The 26468-nt window shown below is 35.3% G+C and overlaps 2 long non-coding RNA genes across 2 annotated transcripts; one reads left to right on the top strand and one right to left on the bottom strand.

Moving 5' to 3' along the window:
• Positions 1-3570: 3570 nt before the first annotated feature.
• Positions 3571-8695, top strand: LOC145687325 (uncharacterized). Its single transcript, XR_014131678.1, has 2 exons — positions 3571-3867; positions 8357-8695. It is a non-coding gene; the product is annotated as an uncharacterized LOC145687325 (long non-coding RNA).
• A 10070-nt stretch (positions 8696-18765) lies between these two features.
• On the bottom strand, positions 18766-21926 carry LOC145666300 (uncharacterized). The gene is made up of 2 exons (XR_014127710.1): positions 21779-21926; positions 18766-19031 (listed from the first exon to the last, which is right to left on the bottom strand). It is a non-coding gene; the product is annotated as an uncharacterized LOC145666300 (long non-coding RNA).
• Between the last annotated feature and the right edge of the window lie 4542 nt (positions 21927-26468).

Here is a 26468-nt window from a genome sequence, read left to right as displayed (position 1 = left end):
CATGTACACGGTTTTGCTTATATTAGCATATTTTTGATGCATCACAAATATGTCACTGTGGAATCAATGTGGAACTCATGGTTTTCGAGATCATTGGGATGAACAATGACACTTTCGATGCCATGCCTTGCAACATGGGGGGGGGGAGGAGATATAGCTATAAGTTTATTGAAAATGACCGATATTAGTGCTGAATCCATAGTTTTCTCTATGGATTCCGGGGTCTCTGAGACGAACAGTGACACTTCTGATGCCGTTTAAATCCAAATTCAGCCCCGCAACTTGGGGAGGAGGAGGAGAGAGAAATATAAAAATAATCGAAAATGATCGATATCAGAGAGCGCTTTACTAATAGTAAAAAGTGACTGACTAACGAAATATATCATTTTTTTTTTTTTTTTTAAGTTTAACCTAACGAAGTGGGTAATTGATTCTCGTAATCCATATTCACAAGTGAGACTTCAAATGACGGAGTTTGATGTCGTTATTTTGTATTTCTAATATAGGTCGAAAGTATTCATATAAATAGAGTTTATACAAGACATAGACAGTTGAGTCATTTTCAGTTTTCACTCAAATTATTTTAAAATATTAAGAGGTTTGATTATAATAATTATTATTTTAATTTTCTCTCTCTTTTTTGGTCAGTATTGCTAAACATTTCATCATCATCATAGCTATTCTGCCATTATTGGCAGGTTACTTGCTGCAACTGAGAAGGTTCGACGTTCGGTGGTCCTCAGCTAATCTCTTCGTCTTGACGAAGTAGACGTAGTAATTTTCTGTTTTAATACCTTCCTTCAACTACAGTCTCCTTCGCTCTCTCCCTCTCTTTCCCTCCACAATATCCTCTAGCAGTCCCTCATAATACAGTTCCTCCTCAGCCAATATCCTAACCAGTTTCCCTTCCTCCTCTTAACAATATCTAAAATTCTTCTTCTTTTTTTTCCTACTGCTAATATTTCTAACACCTTCTAATTCGTTTTACGTTCAACACAGCTCATTCTCTCCTTTTTTTCTAGATGCCCACATTTCGAATGCCTGCATTTTTTTAAATCGCTTTTGCGTAATGTCCATGTTTATGTCCCATTGAGTACAAATTGGAATGAGTAAAACAAAATCTCACTATTTAATTGGAAGTTTGTTTAATACAAAGATTAGCTAATCGTGGTTGGAAAGAAATATCTGACGCCTCCAGAGTTTAAAAATAATTTTGCAATTCATGGTATTTCAATAATCTGTGCCGTCTTGATTTTCTTTCATGCGTCTCAGGGGTAGCCTCCCCAGTTTCTGAACAAGTGGAGTGTTGGATCTGTTAAAATATATAAACAGATTACGAAACGTTGTGATTTAGGCATATCTTGTAAGTAGTGAAGCATGGGCACCCATTAAAAAAATAAGAGGTCATCACCTATGTTGTACACTATCATCATACTTACACGTCGTTAAATTATATTAAATTTAGAAACATACATTGTATTTCCGTCACTACTGCTGCATTGTAGAGTTTATTATCCCTTATATCCAGAGTAAAATTTACCTATGAAAAGCTTGAGTTTTCTTAAACGCAAGACTTGCAAGACTCTTGCATGCAAGACCAAGACCAAGACCAAGACTGGGTGTGCAAGACCAAGACCAAGACCAAGTGTTCCAGTGCAAGACCAAGACCAAGACTGGGTGTGCAAGACCAAGACCAAGACCAAGACCACCCCGGTCTTGGTCTTGGTCTTGCATTTGCTCATCACTAATCGTAACACTCCAATGTACAAGCCATTATTTTCCTGAATATAACATAGTAATGTAAAGATTCTAAACATTCATAGGGGGCATGATGCCTCAGTGGTAAAGTGTTCCCCTCTAGTGCATGGGTCCCTTGTTCGATTCCAGCTCGCGCCAAGTGGGCTTTATGGTAGATAAATATCGCGTTCGCGTTCCTCCCAATTTTCTTCATTCCACCATTGCATTCATTTCTCATGATCATCACCTTCTTTAGCCTAGCCAGCATAAGTAGGATACAAAACTGAAAGATTTCATTTTCTCTAAAGATACATGATTGAACATATGCTCCTACAACAATAATGTTTATTTTTTAACCATATTTATTAAGAACATGTTTAGATCCCGAACTAAAATAATGCCTGCCCAACTAAAACTTCAAACCTGGTTACACTCCTAAATCTACGACTTAATGTGTGACCATAACCGCTACGTTCAATGCATTTCAATGAGATTCCAATATAATGCATTTGCAATAAAGGGACCCTTTAGTTTTTGGATGGCCCAAAAAGTGTCCAACTACAAAATTAATACAAATGTATCAATTAATGCTAAAGGATTAGGATTAGGAATTAGATTTCTGGGCTTTTGACATCTATGGTCATGTTAGCCCGTCGCTAGGATTAGAATTAGGAATTAGATTTCTGGGCTTTTGGCATCTATGGTCATGTTAGCCCGTCGCTAAGATTAGGATTAGGAATTAGATTTCTGGGCTTTTGGCGTCTATGGTCATGTTAGCCCGGCGCTAGGATTAGAATTAGGAATTAGATTTCTGGGCTTTTGGCATCTATGGTCATGTTAGCCCGTCACTACGATTAGGATTAGGAATTAGATTTCTGGTCGTTCGGCATCTATGGCCATGATAGCCCGTCATGTATAAGGGATGACGTCCCTCGGTGATCACACTATCCGAGGAAAGGGAAGGAAGAAAACGATCTGGGACCTGTATGCTAAGCATCATCACGGCATTCACCTCCTGTGAATAAGGAAAACCAAGGAAAATTTCACTCACGATGGCTGGCCTGATAAAGCTTTTCCATTTCTTCCACCGAGTGTCCTCACTGGGAATCGAATCCGGGACCAAATTAATGTTAAAGGATACGGATGATTAATGATTATGAAATCATTATGCATGATTATGAAATATACTTTTGGAATTAAAATCTGGGAGAAAACGGGAAAAACTCAAGGAAACTCACAAACATTGTGTCCAGAACTAATTAACGTGGTGTGAGATCGAACGGTGGACTCTTTGAACCAAAGATGTGCAATCTATCACTGAAATACTATGTCCGCATTCTTCATTTGTAGTTAATATCATCATGTCACAAAACCGATATAGGATCCGACTTGTAACGTAATATATATACGTTCTATTTACTGCTTTTAATTCATTACTTTTAAGAAAATTGAATTGGCAAAACTATTGACAATTAAGACTCTTAGCGTAATAATAAAAATGTGTTAGAGCAAGGTATTTCTGTAATTTTAATTGCACTAGCAGGCATAGAGAAATTTCTACAATGAAATTTGTTAACACTACTTCTGCAATATCTGAATATTCGGTTAAGCATTGATGCTAACATTTGATATCGGAAGGAATGATGCGGAAACGCTATCAAGCAAAACCCTCAAACATCTAGATCTTTAATATATTGTTTAACCTTGACTGCTACAAAATGTCCAGCAGGCAGTTTTAAAATATTCTGCTAAAAAGAAAGAAAGAAGAAAACCTATCAATTTGTGAAGGAACAGATTATGTTATCAAAGATTTACATACGATATTACTAATTACTACTATTAAAAGAGTGTAAAATACATACCCACTACATGTTCCTGTGCTAATCTTATCAGAAATTTACCACAGAACGGGAAAATTATTTCTAAAAGTAACTAATAAACATGTTTCTTTTTGGTAGATAAAATTTAGAAACAAAAAGGTTCTAAGTATTAACCTCTGTAATTAAGTTCAAGATGGAAACGGAAGATTGGAAAAGAAAATTTCTATATAAGAGATTATTGAATATTGTATATTACAGTTTGAGCACGAGGAGAAACCTGCTTAAAACATTTCTCAAAATGAAGTTTGTTGTAAGTATGGAAGTTCAATTAACTTATTGAGTATATTTCTCTTGAATACATTTTACTTAAAGAATAATCTTGGAAATTCATAAATACTAGGATTTTTATACATTTTCATTTTTAAATAATTTGAATCAAGAGAAACTGTGTAGACGTAACTACATGGCACCTCCACTAATATGACCTAAACTAGCCTCTAAAGTACTTTTAGTCCATGATTTGATTTTCTTCTTTTAACGAATCAATCATAACGACACTGTTGTTTACAACTCATGCAATCTTGACCGATCTTGACTAGTTCAGTACACAGGGCCATCTGTAAGATTTTTGCGGCCCCGTCTCATTAGAAAATGCCGCCAAATTTCTGTAATTTCCAGTAGCGGAATATGAAAACGTGATCTGTGAAAATTTTGTCGCTTGCCGCTTCGAACCATGGCTCATGTCGGCCCATATATCTTTAGTTCCCGAGTTATGGACCATAAAATTTGAAGTTTGAATTTTTAGTGAAATTTCCTCAAAATAAAATGTCACTAATTTCGCTCTTGTGTAGATATGCTAAGCTCAATAAAGGATGAATTTTGTCAGCTATCGGGAAATAATTAACCTCTACAATGCTCTAGTTTACTTTGTTTACTTTACGTTACACGTGTAATCTTCAGAAACAGTAATAGTACAAACATATATAGAATAAACCGAAAGTATTTATTTATTCTTCATTCTAATTGATTGAGAAATGAATATTTTATTTTATTAGCTGGTAATACACACACGAACAGGATATATATGAAGGACGTTACAATACAACACCGAAAACGTTTGAGGAATGATTCATGATTCCTGACACCAAGTTAAGACAAAAAGTATAGACCAACCTGGGTGCACTAATGATCCCTTCCGGAGTTATAAGCTGCCGAAAACATGAAAAAACGAACTTAGTTGTTGAGTGCTTCAAATTATATGCCCGTAGTGAAATTCCCTGTATATGAATTGTTGCGTGAGTACCTTAGGATTCTGAAACATGGATTTTTGGACAGAGCGCATACTAGTTCCTAAGTGAAGTCTTGACCCGACTACGGTAGCTTTCAGAGTTTTGGAGTTATGGACCTTTAAAATTCATTTTCTCATGTTTTTGGCAGCCTATAACTGCAAAAGGAAGCATGTGTGTACCCAGGTTGGTCTATACTTTTTGTCGTATCTTAGTGTCAGGAATCACCTCCCTAAGGTTGTTCTACTAGACTATGCAGTTCTTTTTTTACTAGAAACGGGAAAACCCCGAGAAAACCCACGAGCACGGTGTTTGTCCACCACAAAGTCCACACGGCGAGAGCTGGGATCGAACCAGGGACCGCAAACACCGGAGGTGAACGCTCTACTACTGAGCCCCCACGTCCTCCGGAGTTGTTTTGAAACACCCTGTATATACATTATTATATATTCTCATGTTTTAATGAGACGACGCAAAAATACAACTGCATGGTCTAGTAGAACACGTGTACGATCAGTTGCTGCACAACCCAATCACTCTTGTCGAACAAGTTAGGATCGAACATACTTACTGAACTATGAAGTTAAAGACTGTACAAAGTCACCGAGATGGAGTAATGGGACTGAAGTGGAACAAGTGTTACACAAGCTAACATCAAAGATGCCAGGAACCTTTTACCAATAGGCAGCCACTCTTTAAGTTCTAATAACTTTCCTTTGCCATTAAACTTCAATTAACGATTATGCTTTATTTGTCTTCTATCAGACCCTAATGCCACGCTTGGATAAGAGAAAAGAAATTATGTTAGTGTTTGAGATTGTCTAAGGCTTCAGAACTATCAGTTGTAATGTAAGAAAATGTAATTCCTAAGTTTGTTTGTATCTTAACGTTGCTCTACAGAACTGATCCGAGAGTCATCAGACTAAAGCCGAGAGAGCAAACGATTTATCCATGAGGAAACCTGAATGAAACTAATAAGAAATTTATCCAACAACACAAATTTCTTAGCAACAAGTTTGTTTCGTACTATATTTTAATCTCGTAATACAATAAGAAAACGAATATTCGGGAACGATTTTTCATACCAAATAGGCCAATGTGTCATAAGAATAGACCACAAAACATCTTTTCTAGAAGCTTAGAAGGTGATGTCAAGGACACTCGAAAAAATATACGTTAACTAATTTGACACAGATTTATTAATAAATATAATTTTGGTTCACTATAGAGTCACAATATGTATTTAAACCAAAGCATAACTTGCGAGGAGGAAAGAAAGTCAGTATGTCTACACAATATTTGGATTGTCTCTTCCAAAATATTGGTCGAAAGTATATAGGTAACTAACTACTAGGTACCTGCTAGGGCCAATGAATAATTATGATTTTGTTTGGTAATTTAAGTTATAAATGAAGTACAAATAGAAATGAGATACTTCGGATTTTATTTTTCCTTCACTATGAAAAAAAGCACGCTTTAGAAATATTAATATACATAGCTTAATAGCCATTCTTGTAGTATATCAAAGTAAGACAAGGCCAGGCGTTACAAAATCTTGAAATGTCATTCAGATTTTTTTTAATTTTTACTTATTTATTTATTTATTTTATTTTATTTTTTTTATTTATTTTTTGGTGGTGATGCTAATGTGGAGGACATGAAGGGACAGAGAAGAATGAGTTGAGGGACAAGCTACAGGTGAAAAAGGTCGATATAATAAAAAAGTTGTTTATACGGTTTTACTGTACTATTTATCGATTTATGAAGCTCAGGGGGCCAATCGACCCTCGTCCCCCCTAAATGAAGTAGCTGGCTTAGTGGTATAACGTTGGTTCGATCCCAGTCTGTGTAAGCGTGGTAGACAACATCATGTCCATGGGTTTTCTCTGAGTTTTCCCGTTTCCTCCCACATTTTATTCTATCATTTACTTTAATTAATCATACATCTCCTATAACTTAAAGGACCTAAACGTGGATCGTTAAATTAAGGATATAATTTCATTTCTATCATTCGGCATTCAATCAGTGAAATTATATTAACAAGTATACAAAACGGTGATTAATTGTGCACGGAATACAAACCTTTATAACATTTCTTTACTTAGACAACATAATTAGTGGCGGATCTAGAAGATAAGAACTGGGCAATGCAGCCAGACCCCAGACTATGATAGGTATATCATGAGTTTACTATAAACTTTCAAAATTATATAAATAATACCTTAAATTATTTTTGTCACTTGACTGCAAAAATAAATGGGGGAACCTAGGTCCCCCGGCCCCGGGCTAGATCCGCCACTGACGTGTACTAACTCTTAGGTGAAATACAAGTAAAATTTAGCTCCAAAAATGTTTGTACCTAGGTACACTCATGTCCAAAATGATTGTCGCATAAGTCTTCTTGTAAGAATATAATTTGATAATGATTTTGCAGGACACTTTTAAAGCTGATACTATGTGTGTAATTGGGAAATGTATATTTGTGGTAAATTTCACAGGAAAAGAATTATAAACACGAAAATTAGAATGAATAAAACAAAATGTTGCTAAATGGACAAAAAAGTTTTATTTTCGTTTTATTGTTCTTATTTACTGTTCTTTTGACATGAAATTTGCCACATAGTTGCCTTTGCCGATTATACACATACTAACATTATAAGAAATACTGGGCGGATTCGTTATCAAATTATATTCCTATAACAACATATTTATAGACATGCGACAATAATTTTGGACATGAGTGTACATCAATTTAGCAGAATTGCAGGTCTGGCGTTAACACTGTGATCGTTATCAGAGTTTTAAAATGTCATTGGGAACGGTTTATAGGTTGTTACATGTCGGTACTACTCTTCGTTTGAAACCCACAACACTTTCAATTCCAGCGAGTTATTAAGATCATTCTTTATTCATAAATCGAGGTCATTCTTATATACCAAAAACCTATAGTCACGTTGTATGATTTCACATAAAGGCACTCAAACTTCTTCATTATAACACAAATCTTTCAAACAACTACCAAATATTCCAATAGCAATTTTCAACTGTCAAAGTGGCTAAAGAGCGTTATTTCTATGCCCGTGATCCTGAATTCAATCTCCAGTAGTAGAACTTCATACGATACAAATCAGAGTTGTAAAATTGGACTCCACTTTAAACAGTATGAACTCCACTTTATACATTGGACTCTATACATACAGAGTCGGTTGTAAAAACAGATGTTAAGCTGCAATAAATTGACCAATATTAAATAACCTAGTTGTTTTTCGAGAATTGTTATTTTGTCGAATATCATTGTGTTATTTACAACATATCAGTCAGAATTGTAGCAAAGAAACAAAACAAATAATCGAGTAAACTTGAATATGAAAGCAATTTTTGCAAATAAAGAATCTGAAGACCAAATATATGGGAAATTGGAATTAATAGATAGGATATAACAAACAAACAAACAAAAATATGTTATTATTCTTGTTTAAGACCTAATTTTTTTTTTTAAATCTTCATTTGCAGGCAATCTTTGTTTTGTTGCTGGCTACAGTGCTGTTCGTCAATGCTGATGGGGAAATGAATGATGATCTGAAGAAAGAAGAAACGACTTACATTTATCGTACTTCTTATGGTGCACTTCCTCTTGCTTATGTGTATCCTTACTCTTATTTATCAAATTATCAATTGATTGTATCGTAAGGCATGGATCCAGAAATCAAAGCATTCCAGGCCTAATACTTGCAGCATGGAAGACAAAACTTTTCAACAAATAAAACAGAAATTTTTCAACGTTGTGAAACCAACTTAATTGACATTTTGTAAATAAAAGAATTGTAAAAGATTAAAGTACATTTTGATATATTTATTGTTTTCATTTCTCAATTTATCACACATTCGATGGAAGATAGTGTTAAGGGAATTCAAAGGTAGATCTCTACATTACATTTAAATTGTGATACTATTTTCGCCATACAACTTGGCGGGTAGGAATAGGTGTGTAGTGGCTATCTGAGTCACATATTACTTTAACTGAATTTCCATTTGCATACCATCTGCAGTGCTCAAATGGAAATCTTTTGAGAGTATATTAGTTTTGGGAAACACTAAAATTTCACATGAACCAAGATCTGAAGAGTAGTGAGGCTGTGGAACTACTGGAGTGTTTTGAATATAAGACAATTAATGACGAAAAATACTGTATGACACGTTTTTAAAACGCAATTTATTGATATACTAATGTGGTAATAAGTTTTTTTTTTGAAGTTACGTTCAATATTAAAAAACACCATCTGAATTACTTGTTTTTCCTTCTACCCAGCTAATATATCCATTCTTCTCCAGACCAACATTTCAAAATACTTAAGCAGTTCGGTGTCCAAGTTTCTTTTTTATATAGTACAATAACTCATAAGAGAAACATTTAACTTGCATTTTTCGCCATATTTTTATTATTATTATTATTCAGAGCAATAAAATACACTTTTCTTCCTTCTGAAGTGTTAGGAACTAGATGTCTAAGCTTTTGGCATCTATGGCGATGTTAGCCCGTCACGCATGAGGGATGGCGTTCCTTGGCCATCACATTGTCTGGGAAATTGGAAAGGAAGAAAGGAATGAGAAAGGAAAAAAGCAGCCTAGAACTGTTATGCTAGGAACGATCCTAGCTTTTTCCTGGCGTAAATGAGAAAAATTCAGGAAAAACCGCACTCAGGATGGCTGGAAGTGAAAAGCTGTTAGCTCTTTTCGACCCAGTATCCCCACCGGGGGAATCGAACCCGAAACCGATCGCACTAAAGGAGAGAGCTTTAGCGACTACGCTACACGAACCCACTTTCCTTCTGAAGGCCTCTTTCTTCATTCGAGTCCTTCCTTTTGCTTCCCATTCGATATTCATATCACCACTACCTTCAATAGTTACCACAATTGGTTTAGTTCCGGTTGTCATTGATTTCAGCTTTTTACTATTTGATCTTCGTCTTATGTTATTCACTATTCTTACTCAATTTTTTAATACACTTTAGAAAGAGAAAAATAATGATGATTAGAACGAAGCGGTTGATATCAAACATAAAAGTTGGAGAGCAGAAAGTATAGAACAAATGCCTAGTTTTTGATACTGTGGTAATATTATTAGTAAGGACATAAGTTGTGAACGTGGTATAAAAAGGATAGAGTGATGAAAGGAGCATTTAGGAAGAAGAATTAGGAATTATATGTTTCTGGGCTTTCGGCACCTATGGCCAGTTTAGCCCGTTACATATGACGGACAAGTGGGGAAGGAGGGAGGAAAGTGAGACTTTGTTAACAAATTTTAAAATTCGTTGATGCAACGAACGATTGCATTGGATTTCCTTTTTCAGCCAGTTAGTGTCGACTTTCTCATGCTTGATGTAACGTTGAGATGAAATCGTTGGCAATCGATTGATCAAACGTTGTTGTGACGATCATAGCCGTGTAAAGATTAATTTCCATTCAATCTTGCGTTGCGTGCTTTGCTTGAAAATTTATCTTGTCGAAAGTAAGTTGTTTTATTCTAATGGCACTTAAAAACAAGAATTCAAAATTTTTTAAAAACCAAAATAGCAACTTTTTAATGGTGTATTCCCGTTCTGCCTAAAGGCCCTTCAGCACTTTGTAGAAAATATTTTAAATGATATTTAGGCAGAACGGGAATTCTTGTTCTGCCTAATCTTTCGAGACGAGGAATTCTGTCCAGGGAGGGATTTCTTCAAAAGATTTTTTCTTTAGTAACTGTAACAGATTACGCAAGAAAATAACTATTTCTTTACGTTTTATCATAGATTTTAGATGTTATTCTACTTGTTCTCCTCGGAAAAGTGACTAGATACAGTTCTGTTATTAACAGTGTTATTCACATCTATTTCAGTAAAAATGAATGTGATAAAAAAAAAGAAAAAAGAAAAGAAGCTACCTAAAGAGAAATGGAAAATTCATTGAATTAGTTGCAAGAAAGCCGTTTGACATTGTAGCTGAAACGAAGATAAAACAAACTTACTTCGATCTAGTATCAAGTCATTTCACAACAAAATTTTATTTAGTTTTCCAGTAGTTTACCTTCAACATGCTAAGGCTCGCAGTCAGGGGCGGCTTTAGAATTTTAATTTTGGGTAGGCCCGCTCCTTCGCATATAGATACATATGCACATTTGATTGATTACTGACAATAGGAAATTACTTGTACTTTTACAATAGTGGTTGATGCTGTTTATTAAATACCTAGGTAATTATTTACCATTAATATAAAAAGTGGAAAATATATTTACTCTTCATTGTATTTTTTAGTGTTTATACATTTTTCAAAATTTTTGGGTAAGCCCCTGCCTACCCGCTAAAACCACCACTGCTCGCAGTACATAAAAGGTGCCATAGTTCACATCCTCAAGATATATTTGGCCATATATTAATCAACAATCCAAAGGATGAGTAAGACGGCCCTTATCCCCGATTATCTGACCTTTCAATTGGATTGTAACTACAAAAAACATACAAGTATTTCAATATTGATATAGATATTTTGTATTGCTGCTCTTTACATTGACAATATAGATATGAAAATAGAAGTATATATGATACTATTGCATATAGTATAGAATTATGCATATAAGACAAATAAGCTGATAAGGTGATGCCGAAAAAGAAGTTATGATACAGAACACTAACATTTCTTCTTAAGAGTCACCTTATGCATTCTCTTGCATTGTTTAATTAATATATAGCCAAACATGTCTTGCGGATGTGAACTATGGCACCTTTTACGTACTGAGACTCTAAGCATATTAGAGATGAACTACTGAAAAAGTGAATAAAATCTTGATGTGAATTAATTTGATATTATACAGAATTAAGTTTATTTTATGTTCGTTTCAGTTACAATGTCAAACGGCTTCCCTGCAACTGAGAATCAATTTTCCATTTGCCCGCAGGTATTTAACAAAAAAAAAAAAAAAAAAAAAAAAAAAAAAAAAAATTGTGAATAACACTGCTGATAAAGAACTGTATCCTCATAATTTTTCCAAAACCAAGAAGAATAACATCTAAAATTTATGATGAAACTTGAAGAAATAGTTATTCTTCTTACAGCCTCTGTTAGAATTACAAAACAGATTATTATCTACGAATGCAGGACAGAATTCAAGAGGACAAACCCCAAGGAAAATTCAGACAAAACTGACTGAATTCAAGAGACACAATTATAAAAATTGATAAAATCATTATTTTTTCTTCATCTATTATGCATGTAAAATGTCTAAAATTCTTCACTTAGCGGAAATAACTTTTTTTTTTTTTTTTTTTTTTTTTTAATGCTGGGAGCTCAATAAAAGACGTAAGACTGTTATAATAAGTACCGGTATATATTTCACATTTTAATCTTTGCTTCAAAAAATCTTGACCAGTATTTCAGAATTAAAATAAATATTTATACATTACTCAAAATAAAAGATTGCTATATGCTACTACACAAAAACGACTTTTTAAAAATCAAATTGCATCACAGTTACTTTTTGTAATTAAAATGAAAGGTCTTACTCTAATATGCTGAACGTATTTCAAATATATTAAAGGTAGAATAAACAGGAATACCCAGAACTTTACACATGGATATGTGTGAAAGTAATTAATCTAATCTGTCCTTTTATTGTAACATTTTAACGCATTTTGCGAGTTTTTAGCATATTAAAAGAAAGAAAAAGTCATTTCAGTTGAAAACGTACAGACAATTCGAATATATGACAATTGAAGGAAAAAAAATAATCATATAGGTCATGCACTGGTACATCCAATATATACTCCTGTGATTTTGTCCTTTGGATTTTGTCTTCGTCAGACTTTTCCTTGCATTTTGATCGCTTGGATTTAGTTCCCGCGCTCGTTACTACAGCCATTCTTTTTACATGAGTTCCGATCTGCATAAAAACACTCTAGGAGTAAGCTTTTCGCTGCTGCATTTACCTAAATTCCTCCTCGCATAGAGTTCCCTGTCTCCAAAGGTTAGGCAGAACGAGAATTCCCGTTCTGCCTAAAGCAAAGATCGTTCAAAATATTTTCTACAAAGTCTTGGAGGGCTTTAGGCAGAACGAGAATGAATCTTTCTAATATTGCACCCCCCCAGTAGGAGGGTGTAAGGAATTTATTTCTGGGGGGTGTCCGAAAATGTTAACAGGGTGCTGGGGTGTTAGGGGGTGTAGATAGAGAACTCACTGTTGTTAAGTACCATCCCGGCACTTGTTTGATGTGAATTAGGGAACCCCACTAAAAACCTCACTCAGGATCCTTGTCTGAAAAGGCTGTTATGGCTTTCCGACCGCGTGTCCTTACCGGGAATCGAATTCAGGTCCGCTTGCACCATAGGCAAGTGTTTTATCAACTACTCCACGCAGGGCCACTATTTAGGAAGAAGAAAATTATATTTTGTGGATTACCCATAAAGTGTTTCATGTGGAGCATTGGATTCTATAAGGCAGAAACACATTATGCAAAAGCGATAATAAAAAACTGAAGGAGAATTTCGAAATATGGATGTAGAGAAGAACGCAGAGATGTAATTGAGTGTTTGAAGTGCTTAATAAGATACAAGTTTGAGTGCTTGAACCACTTCCTCTTTAAGGAAATTCTACATATGCCACTGCGTGTAAGAAATATTTGAGCAGAAAATTACAGTTTTAGATGTAGAGAGAGAATCTGGTTGGGACATTGGATAAGAAACTACATCATGAGGGACATGCTAAAACGTACGGTAAAGGGAAAAAGAGGATGGATGTGTATTAAAATAGGTCTTACGTGAAGATGTAGAGGTTAGCTGAAGATTATGATGCATGGAGACATCTCAGTTTGGGCCAAGTGACCTGCCAATGATGGCAGTAATGATAATAGTTCTCAAATTTTCTTGTTGGTTCGATTTTAGGTATCCCAAAAGAATCCAATAGTTTTAATGTCTTAGCTCAAAGGTTAATTACTGTAGATTGATAGTGGTAGGAAACTTCGTTGAATTGAATTGATTTTGAGTTTAACGCTCCTTTCAACATCGAAGCTATATGAGACGTGGACCTACTGATTAACGTGGAATCCGAACCACATGAGCTTCCACCGGGAATCGAACCCGAGTCTCCCACGCCAAGCACGCGTACACTAACCGCATAGCCACGAAGGAGCTGTAGGAAACTTCGGTAGGAGATGGACGGAGAATTATATAATATCTGTATATAGGTGTAGTCGAAAGTAAAAGTGCTTTCTTACTACTTAATTGTCTTTTGTCAATATAACCATGGAACAAGCTGATCAATTTGAAGTCAGTTTTCGTCAACGCATATATTTTTAGTTCTTTCTATCGTATATGACGAAAGCTTTAGTATTAGAGTGATGGATTAGAGTTTAACACCTCTTTTAGCAGCAAATCCGAAGACATGAGCTTCCACCAGGAATCAAATCCGAGTCTCTCAGTATCGCGAGCTAGGATAGAACCAGGGACCCCAAGCACCAGAGGTGAACCCTCTACCACTGAGCCACAGTGGCTTCGATGTTGTCATTTTGTGGCAGGCGATAATACTGTATATACTAACTTTTCGCACCACTGCGAATGTTGTCAATACCAGACGCGGTACCTAAAAATATTATGTTACTATATTAATTGCTGTCTTTAGCAAATACAAGAATGAATTAAAAACACTTAGTTCCAGCCGCATATTTTATGTCGACTGGGTGTTACGATACAGACTTTTAAATATTGCCATATAAAATAACTGAAAATCTTTATAATGTGTTGTCTTACATATTGCTAGTTGATACAAGCTTTTGTTCAATATTTCTGTCTCATATGAAATCAAACTCGTAACCTATTACAGGATAGTAAACAAATACTACTTTGACTCTCTTTGCTTGGAACAAGCCTGTATTTAGGTAAGTGCTATTCTGTGCTCGAGCAAAGGGCGGCAGAATTTAGAGGGCGGCAAAATTTTGGATTTTCTTTTTAAAGATTCAAAATAAAATAATATTTGAAACTTGTAACCCGCAAAGTCCCACGCAACCGCGAGAAAATATGTTAAATTGTTTAATTTGCTCTAATTACAGTAGTTACTAATTAGCTAGTTTATCTGATTATTTTTAAAAAGTCATCCTCTCCCTCCTCCACCCCAAGTGGTGGGGATGAACTTGAACATCATGAAAACCGATACCGTTAAACTCAGCGACCTCGAAAACTATGAATTCAAGACTAATATATGTCCTTTTCGATTACTTTTAAAATCTCGCCCTCTACCTGGAGAGTGGAGTATGACCATGAATTGAATTGGAATAGCTGTCATTATTCATCTCAGCGACCCCAAAAACTATGAATTCGACTCTAATATCTATTGGTCGTTTTCGGGGCAGGGGGCGGAAAATTTTGTGCGGGGGTGGGAAATTATTTAGAGTACGAGGGCGCACAACACACTAACACGTAATGTAAGTAAAAAAAATATAGAATATTCTATTTCTTTTGAGTTTAAAACGTTCTTTTGAGTTTTGAGTTTCTTTTGAGTTTGAGTATTTCATCATCCTCTTCCCACTTTCTCTTCTCTTCTACTCAACATATAAGCTCATGATGGCACCACAAATTGTTCCACCGAAAATAAACTTGATTGCTTCGAGACTCGGAGAGCTGATACAATTAGGTGCAAACAAGACTTTTTACCTTTATTCATATAACAGTTTCTCGAATTCTTTCTTAGTAAAGAAAATTTTAATTATGTTTTTGTGGACTGTAGAAAATGTATTTAATAACCAGAGTTAAAAGCTTCTTAACCAAACGAGGAGACTAACCTCGTAATAGGAAGACTGGGGTTCATCCTTTGACAACATATGGAACATATAAAATAACACATAGAACATATAGAATACAACATATAGAAAAATTACAAGAGAAGATTTCATGCCATAATAATGCATGAAATGCACTTTAAGACCCAGGCTAACACAGCGACAAACTATCATAGAGAATGGTGATAGCACAAGGTGAGCAGACGTCCCGTTTTAGCCGGGACAGTCCCTTTTTTCAACCGCTGTCCCGTTTTTTCCTGATTCTCAAACGGGACGCCTAAATGTCCCGTTTTTAAGCACAAATTACCCAGGTGTCCCGTAATTATTATTCAAAATATAAATGGTCAATGCAAATTCTACACTCTTGACAGCAGAAATATTGACAAAGTGAAATTCAAATAGAGCATCTCCTGACAAGTGCTGGGAAGAAGTATTTTCCCATTTCTGTTCTAATAACGTACCGTACTCAAATCTTCTAAAAGTTGTGGAGTTCCGTCTCTGTTTACCCGGGACTAATGCTCCAACTGAACGTGTATTTTCGCACATGAATGCTTTGTGGACAAGTGAGAAAACCCAACTGTCTATAGATACTTTGAAAGCTGTGCTGATCAATAACATTAATTTTGATCAGTCTTGTACCAATTTCTACAAACTGTTGACTGCAAACAAAGAACTTTTAAAGATCTATTCATCCCAAGAATACAAATGAAAGTTACGCTAGGCGATATAGTAGAGAATAACGGAGATTTAATAATGAGGTAAGTAGTTTATTAGTAGTTCAAAGTATTGTTGGGTAGTACTTAAGTTAAAAACGCTGGTTATTTTATTACTTATTCTTGTGTATTTTGTAAATTGAAAACAGTGCTGATTCCCAAAATGCAATCTGGAAGTCAGATATATAACCCTTCCCCCCATCCGACGACAATTCGTATGCGTCCCGTTTTTGCAAGTACAAATTCTGGTCACCTTGTGATAGCAGGATGAAATAAACGAGCTTTTAACATTTCTAATAGAATAAATAAAAATATAATTAATTTAATTCATATTTATATTTCCAATCTGGACAGTGAATATTGGAATAACATTTTTAATACAGTAGAACACCTCTTGTAAGCCGTCGGCTGGTCCGCCACTCTGGTTCATTCGACCGTGCTCGAGCCGAACTTGTCGCGACTTGTCGGTGACTCACGAGGCCCATTGTCGTTTACTGGCATCGCGGCATTGTTGTTTACTTCCGCTGTCCGCTTTAGTGCACCGTCATCTCTTGTATCGTTTCTTTCGTTGTGCATGTTTTCTGTACTGTACTGTGCAGTTTTCTGCAGGTTAATAATTGCTAATATTGAACTATTGAACAATTACCTTATCTTGTTTTACAGCACCACATTCCCCAATGCATGTGATTATAATGTTTGTTTATACTCTGTTTTTAGGGGCCGCGGTGGCTCAGTGGTAGAGCGTTCACCCCTGGTGCATGGGGTCCTTGGTTCAGTCTCAGCTTGCACTAAGTGAGCTTTGTGGTGGACAAACGCCGTGTGCGTGGGTTTTCTTGGGGTCCTCCATTTCCTCCTACTTTCTTCATTCCACCATTTCATTAATTTCTCATCATCCTCGTCTCCTTTAGCCTAGCCTTCATAAGGATGTAAAACTTAAAGATTTCATTTGATTTTCTAAGTTCTTATATTTGATAGACATACTTAGCTCCTTTAGAACTAAATACTTTCAAATAATATCTGCACAATTCAATTAAATAATCTAATGTAGCAACTGGTTTCAGACCTTTTCCTATAAGCCAGAGGTTTACATTCGCTGCTTATGATGTAATTATTGTCCAATAATCAAAAGGTTTTGAAAAAAGAAATGAACTTAAGTATTAAGTTCCTCTATTACGTATTAAGTATCACTCACGTATTTAGTTAACATCTTGGAGATATTATCTGCGTCACTTTCTAAATATTTGTTGTTGTTCTTTAAATTATTCATCAAAATTCAAATAAACTGTATGACAGCGTTTATAAAAGTAATTTTGCATCGCAATTTGCTGCACAAAATCATAGAAATGAATATCAAACAAAAAATTGCACAGAAAAATGCGATAAATCTAAGATAATAACCGAAGTGTACTAGTGCTATTCAGCCTGTCAGGTAGTTCCGGTTATTAAAATATTTTCAGTTCGTAGAACCGTTTGTTATTCCCAGACATAACAGTAAATATTACCTTGTTATACCCAGGAACAGTAAATTTTAATTGAACTATCTTTGTTTTTTGAAATTCTTACAGCTAAGGGTTAAACATATGATCTCTCAGAACTAAGAATAAGCGTTTATTTCTTAATCTCAAATGCTCAGATGTCAAGAATAGAACTGAATCACATGAGTGTAGTGGTGAGGATTATTTATATCTGAAACGCATACATACCATTATCAACAATTGTTGATCCATTACTGGATTAAGATCTTCCTAATACTTTTGGACAACCATCTATCTTCGATAATTTATTTCCAAGATATTCGCACTGCTACCTATTTTCGTTACACCATCTTGTATTAAGAAGCTGTATAGGTCTCTACTATGTCACTTGTGATATCCAGTAAAAGAATTGTTTGTATCTACCTTGTATGGTTTGTTTCCTAAGAAAGAGTTATATCAATCTACCTACCTATCCATCTACCAGTTATTAAAAAAAATAGAATAATACCACTGCTGAAGTGTAGGTAGTTTTGCGACACGAAACTATATTAATGGCCTAGTTTTTTTTTTTTTTTTTTTTTTTTTTTTTTTTTTTTACATCGCTATGCTTTTCATTGAAATGCGGAGCGGACGACGTGCTACATTTAAGACGATTAAAGAACGTTTAAAACAAGATTGGTAAGAGAAGCATAGTGCTACAATATGAATCAGGAAATGAAGTTATTCCATTTATTGACATGAAAATGAAGGATCACTTGCTGCCTTGAGTAATTCAAATCTTTCGTTTCTTGATGGCATTACGGATACAACATTATATATATTGCAAACGACGATTTATATTAAATAATTACTTAATTTGATAGTTCGACGCTAGAACATATAGTTCAAGTAATAACGAAAGAGAACATTTTAACAAAATCATATTTTATTTATAAAAAAAAAATGTGTTTCGTATTTATATACATGTAACACAGGTTACTAAGGTATATTTTGATGTGCTATCTGATGATTCTTGTTATCCTTAGGATACAATCAATTGATAGTTTGATAAATAAGAGTAAGGATACACATAAGCAAGAGGAAGACCACCATATGGAGCTCGATAAATGTATGTTGTTTCTTCTTTCTTTAGATCTCTGTTCATTTCCCCATCAGCATTGACGAATAGCACTGCAGACAGCAGCAAAATAAACAATGCCTGAAATAAAAAAAAGATCAAAAAATTAGGTCTATACACATTAATCAAGAATATTCTACTATATTCCATGTACTACATCCGGTTTCTCATATATTCGATCTCTAGAGTATTATTTGCGACAACGCACAGAAAGGAAGCAATTTCGCTACAAGAATATCTATAAAATGCTTAAAAGATTTAGTAGTTGTTTACACAATGTTCCTTACAGCACATATGTTAGAGAACAAAATAATTATTGCTTTAAAATACAAATTGAATGTTGAAAAATATGCACATTTGGGTGCGTTTGTTTCCAATTGCATTTGGGATTCTTCGTGGATAAATAATTTGCTTCCTTTCGTTTAACTGAGAAGCCCGGATTTTACAGTGGTGTACAGTGCAGAAGGGAATCAAGTCCATTTTGTTGTTGTTGTTGTTGTTATTTTGGACGTATTTGATCTTTAAAATTTTTTCAGAGCATAAAAGATTCACGTCTATATATTGTAAATATAGCTCTTACAGTGGAAAAAACAGTGTTAACTTCTTCATGTTCTTGAGCGTTCCTTACAAACTTTATGCCTCTTTTTCTCACAATTTCGGTGACTGGACTTGATTCCTGTGCTCATATTAGAACGAATAATAAAACTATTTACTCTTAATCGATGTTCTATAGCCCTGATCCTTGGATATACTTTGAGCTACACAAATAAACAAAATTAATATGGTACCAAAATGTCGTTTATTATACCTTTTATGTTCGTTGTGATCACTCTGATGTTATTTATATTATAGCTTACAGTAACTCCGTTTCTATGTCGACACTCAACATATCGTCATGGTTACCAAAACAAACAAATACATACACGAAAACATTGATTTTTAAAATAAAATTATTTTTGTGTCCTCTTCTTCTTCTACCATAGAAATAGCTGATTAGTACATATTTAAAGAAATATCACATATTGCCCAGAAAAAGTTTAAAAGAATACAACATATCGTTGTAATATCTAGTTTATAACTCACAGTAAAGTTTAGTTCCAACATTCTATAGCATAAGTGTTAGAAAAGAAAAGTGTTAATATACAGGCAAACGGAATTTGTTACATTTCCTTTCAATTGAAAACATTGTAAGAATAACTAACTAAAACTTTTCTTAACAGAATATGTATATAACACTTATTTATTAAAACAAACATATGATGCATAGACCTACATGTGAAAACAGCGATGCTGTGTGTCTCAACCTTTTCTCGCCTGAGTATAAAACACATAGGAGTCAGAAGGTTTAAGAAGAATTCCCTATGTATCCAGAATATAAAAATGTAAACATATTTATACTCAGAATAAAAGTTTGGTTGATTATCTATTATTTTTTCTCATAAGAAGAAAATCTTGTGTGCAATTACTATTATGTTAAATTGTAAACCTGAAATGATTCAAGCAATCAGGTGCGCATCCAGAAATTTTTGTTGGGAGGGGTACAAGCTTCGGGGGAGATCCAGTCTACTATATATAGGTGTATTATTGAACAGGTATTATTCTTCACCTGAAATGACGATAAGTAATTGTAAAACACTTCCACCTATATTTTCAGAAAAGAGTGATAGAACTAGATTGTTTTTATAAGAGAAATAGTTGTTGAGTTGATTTTAGTTTCGCGCCCCTTTCAGCAGCGATGCTATATGAGACGTGGGCCTACTGATTAACGTGGAATCCGAACCACATGAGCTCCCGCCGAGAATCGAACCCGGGTCTCCATGCCAAAGGCGCGAACGCTAACCGCTGTTTATAAGAGAAAGAGTACAGATGAAGTGTAAGATCAAATTTTCATGCTACATCAATCATTTCCCTGTTAAATAAATACAGATTTGTTGAGAAAGTGTGTAAATGTATGTTGAGTTAGGATTTTTTGGAGAGAGTCCAGGCCCGGCGGACCCTCTGTGGATGCATTCCTGTAAGCAATAATTCCCTTCTACTTGAATTCAAATATTAAATGAAATGAAATTTCTACTTTTACGTTTCGCAGTTATATCCTTTAGGCTAAAGGAGACGGATGATTAATGATAGTGAATCACTATGAAAGAGCTAATGAAATGAAAATGTGGGGGAGAAACGCGAGAACCCCGAGAAAAGTCAGGAACACAATGTTGTCTAGCACAAACTTACTTGTCTGGGATCGAATCAGGAACTCCTTGAACCGAGCTGAGTTCACGAACATAATCATATTCTACTAATTTATATTTGAAAATTAACATGAGTTAGTTAATGCCTCACCCGCATTAATACTGACTAATGCATTAATTACCCCTCCTGTATATATTTTAAGCTGCACTAAACAGTCTGATCCATCAAACATTCCTACAATACTCATTAATGGATCACCGTCCATAGGCTGAAAGTCGCTGTTGTGGAACATTAACCCTCAAAATCTCGAGTTGGATTTTAGGTCATTAGATGATTAGTGATGCAACAACAGAACGTCCCTCTTTTACACTAAACAATTAACTTGCACTTCTCGTCAGAATGAAGAACTATATAATTAAATATACTTTTGTCAGTCATTTAGAACGAAAATATAAATTATACTTTCATAAGTACTTATTTATTCCATTTCTCGTTCGGGATGGGGAATATTCTTCCCGACACAAGTGTAATTGTACGAGTATATTGATTCAAATCATGAAATTAATCGCGATATTTACTGTCTACAGAGGTACAGTATCATTCAAAAGGAAATTTCAATAGACATTTTAAAAAATCATACTTACAACAAACTTCATTCTGAGAGATGTATTGAGCTAGTTTCTCCTGATGGCCAACCAGTGTATCCACCATTCAACATCTTTCTTCTTATATAGGACTCTTGTTTGCCATTCTTTGCCGATTTTAATCTTATAGTTAACTAGCAGCGTTCACCCCGCTTCGCTGCGGTCACCCCGGAACGCAATAAACTTTGTTACTTAGATAATTTTTACTTTTTCGCTTTCAAATTGCAGTAAATGTTAACATTATAGCGCCTGTCATTTATGTTAACCCGCCGAGTGACACGGTCATGCGGGTTGCATATAAATACGTTTATTTTTACCTATGATGAACTAATAACAAAGGATTTGTACGTATGGACACTTGAATGGTCAATTATCTCAAGACACTGGTAATTAAAAATTAAAGTGATATGATAAAAACCATCTAGGGTCCAAATCCTAATAACCCCCCAAAAATAAAAGAAATTGGTTCAGCCGTATTAGCGTGATGAGGGAACAAAGGTTTTGTACGTTCTCTTTTATAATATAGATTATTTTCGTGTCGATTAGATATTACAACAACAATTAAAAACGGCTTTTCTCAAAATGTTTTAATATGTATCTTTAAAACACATTTGCCAGGAAGTCACTAATGAACAAAACACATTTGTTACCCTAGGTCCAATTGTATGATTTTATGATAAGTTTTCAGTTCTGTTTACTGACAGATGGAAATGTTAAAAAGATTGAACATCTGATAGTATCTACAAATGTTAGATAATTGAAGAACTAATACCCTCTAGTTGTTCCTCTGCTAAACTTATCAAAAAACTTCTGAGAAGACCATAGAATGGGCTTATAGTCAGTAATTTAGATAGATTTCTTGCAACTTTCAAGGTTATATAATACGAAAAGTATTTAAAATTATGCATGCTTCTTATGTACCGCTCTGCGTCAATTTTTGCCGTTGCCAATGTTAACGAAATACTCAATCTAGTACTATTAAGACATAGTCAACAAAATCAATGCAATATATTCCGTTCTATAATCCCTTCTGTATTATTGCAAGTAAATTATTTGAATATTTTTCTTACAGTTATTCAAATTACTAGTCCATGGTCCGAACTTTGAGCTTTAGTAGACACTTGATTCAGATAAAAACCAGAGTAGTATGTGAAATTCGGATATCACTTAAGGCAGCAGGATCCGTTTTATGTGACCTGGGTGCTGAAAAGGGAAATCAATCAAAATAAATAGGGATGCGCACGAGACGAGTCGAGACAGGATTTTCCTGAAAAAATTCGAGTCGAGACACGGCTCTTCCAATAGAGAAATATACATTTTCCGAGTCGAGACATCACTTTTACAGCACATTTTCGAGACGAGACAGTCACAAATCTTGTCTCGTGCGCATCCCTAAAAATAAATAAATCAAAGAAAGCTAATTCAACAATTAATTCTTTGCTCGAATAATTATGTGTATTTGTATGCTAAATAAAGTGTTTGAAAAAATGTTACACGTTAATTATTTTCCAGATAATTGAATAAGAATATTTGGAAATATTACTATTTGAAATTGGAAATATGGAATTTTTCGGATTTTTACAGAACGAATATCTATCAAATTTTTCATCTGTACTTTCTCCTCTTTGTCTTATATTTCATTCCAATTTTTTCACTCTATTTAACAAAAAAATCTTATAACAATTTTCCGGTAGGCTATCACAACTAATAAGGTATTTGATTATTACATTAGCGCTTCAAATGTTTCTAGTTGTACTTGCCGTCGAATCAAGAAACTCTACGGTGGACATAAAACGTTTATGGTTAGATGTGAGTTTAGCGACCCGTTTAGCAGCGAGGCTACATGAAACATGGATCTAGAGCTTAACGTGGATTCCGAAGCACATGAGCTCCCGCCTGGAATCCAACCCAAGCATCCCAATAGAACACACACACACACACACACACACACACACACACACACATATATATATATATATATATATATATATATATATATATATATATATATATATATATATATATATATATATATATATATATATATAGAGAGAGAGAGAGAGAGAGAGAGAGAGAGGTCCATAACCCTTTGGGTCAAATTCATACAGGTGATAGTGGGCATTTCGAAATAGGAAACTGAAGGTCGAAAACGGCTAGTTCAAGCGTCACGTCATCTTGTAGTTAGAACAATTTGTGGGAACATGTCAAGTCCATGTTACCTGCTTTATTGTGCATAATACATCATCTAGGTATGTAAAGTTTAGTACAAACATACTACTGCTAAGCTGTATGTACCAAAAACTCACAGTAACTGTATAAAAACGATCATCAACCTCGACAAGCGTAGTACAACGCCTGAGAACATTTTGCCTCACTCGCTCAAATATCCGGCGTCTCTTGCACAATTAAGCAGGCATCTAGAACTCTTGCAAGCAAGTCCTCCTCGGATTCTACTGGCCATTCATACACCAAGGACTTGATGTATTCTCAACGGAAAAGTCAAGAGGGTTGAGATCCTGGGAGTGCGGTGGCCACCGGGACGTCCTCTTTCAAGCTAACGAACATGGAAAGTTGTATCCGAATAATGGCGAACGTTCTCTTCAAAGTGAGCAGGTACGCCGTCATGTTGCACCCACATTCTCGCTCGAACATCTAGAAATACAATCTCCAATAATTCGGGCAATACTTCACGAAGGAAGAAAGGTCTTTGATGTATGAATCGCCAGTAGAATCCAAGGAGGACTTTCTTGCTAGAGTCCTAGCCTGCCTGCTTGATTGTGCAGGAGACGCCGGGGATATTTGAGCGAGTGAGGCAAAATTTCCTTAGGTGTTGTGCTACGTGAATCAAGATTGGGGGTTGCCACTTTATGCAGTTACTGAGAGTTTTTGGTACGTATAGTGCAGCAGTAGTGTGTTTGTACTAAACCTCACATACTCAGATGTAGTGTTATGCACAATAAAGAAGGTTACATGGATTTGAATGTTGAATTTCCTTATTTGAAATTTCTATTTGATGCGATTTGAATTATTTAAAGCCAATGTTTTAGGACTGTGTAAGACTACAGGCGTCCCAGTTTATTCGGGACAGTCCTTTCTAGGATTGTTAATGAAAATCAAAATAAAATATTTTTAAGTTCTACGTCCCACGTTCATGCCAGCTAGGCTAAAGGAGACGATGATCATGAAAAATGAGTGAAATGGTGGAATGAAGACAATGTTAGGGAACGGGAGAACACAGAGAAAACCCACGGACACGGTGTTTGTCCACCACAAAGCTCACTTGGACCAAGTTGAAATAGAACAAAGGATACCATGGAACCAAGGAACCAGAGGTGAACGTTTCACCACTGTGCCACCGTGGTCTCTTGTACTGTTAATGGTAACAGAACCTAAAATAAAAGTATCGGTATCGGGAATTAAATAAAAGTTTCGGTTCGATTCTCTTCTGGAAAAAGAATCAAAATACATTTCAATATATTGGTTCTGTTCCTGAAAGCGAAAATCTTTGAGTTTTAAGTTCCCACTGTTATGCCGGTTAGGCTAAAGGAGACGGTGATGATAAGTAATGAATGAAATGGTGGAATGAAGAAAGTGGGAGGAAACGGGAGAACCCCGAGAAAACCCACGCACACGATGTTTGTCCACCATAAAGTTCACTTGGCGGGGGCTGGGATTGAACCCGAGACCCCAAGCATCAGAGGTGAACGCTCTACCACTGAGCCACCGCGGCCCCTGTTCCTGAAACCGAAAACCACAGAGTTTTGGATCCTGTTACCAGAACCTAAATAAATATTTTAATTCGGTTCCGTTCGGAGACAAGAACCGAAATACATTTTTACAATCGGTTCTGTTCACGGAACCGAAAACTACAGTATTTTGGACTCGAGTATCAGAATCTAAATAAAAGTTTTAATTCGGTGCGGTTTTCGGAACTTAACCGAAGTATATTTCGACGTATCGTTTCTGTTCAGAGATCAGAAAACCATTGTAAGCCGTGTCTCTAGAAGAGAACCAAATTACTACATTCATTATATCGAGTTTCTTCTCGAAACCGAAAACCAAAGTATCATTAAATCATGTTTTGAAACGGTTTAATTCAATCAAACGGTTCTCTACTAATTCTTTTTTTAATTAGTTAATGATGATCCCAGGTAGTGCAGTAATATTCTTTGAATGTTCGTTGGATGTTGAAATCAAATATTCGGAATGTACACGGAGTTGATCAGTTTAGACAGTTCAATAATATTCAGGAAACATACGACTGTAAAAAGTTATATCCAGGGAGCATTCGAGGAATTTTCGCTAACTGTAGGCGACGTAGTGTCAGAGTAGATTTGGATATCAACTACCAAGCGCGTCCCGGTGTCACAGGGTTATCGCCCCTGGAAATGTGTATCTCCTTATCGGTTTGTAGTTACTTGAAAGTCAAAATTGGATTCCACATTGTAAATTGATATCATTGTATTATATCTCGATTCCATGTCAGAATGGCCCGGAGAAAAAGGTGAAGATAGAAGAGCACGAGTCAAAAGAGCTTTTGTCAAAACTGCTCCGCGTCAGAAGTATCCTGGTCAAAACAACCCTACGTCAAAAACCTACAGCAAAATGAGTCGAGTCGAAATATCTCCTCGTCAGAAGGGCCCGAGTAAATAAGTCCCGGTCGCAAAGGTCATACCAGGTCAAGGCTCTG

Source organism: Thermobia domestica, chromosome 1 (genome assembly GCF_964235325.1).
Source record: "Thermobia domestica chromosome 1, izTheDome1.hap1.1, whole genome shotgun sequence".
Classification (NCBI taxonomy): domain Eukaryota; kingdom Metazoa; phylum Arthropoda; class Insecta; order Zygentoma; family Lepismatidae; genus Thermobia; species Thermobia domestica.
The sequence above is the reverse complement of the archived record's forward strand: the minus strand, read 5'-3'. Positions and strand labels throughout refer to the sequence as shown.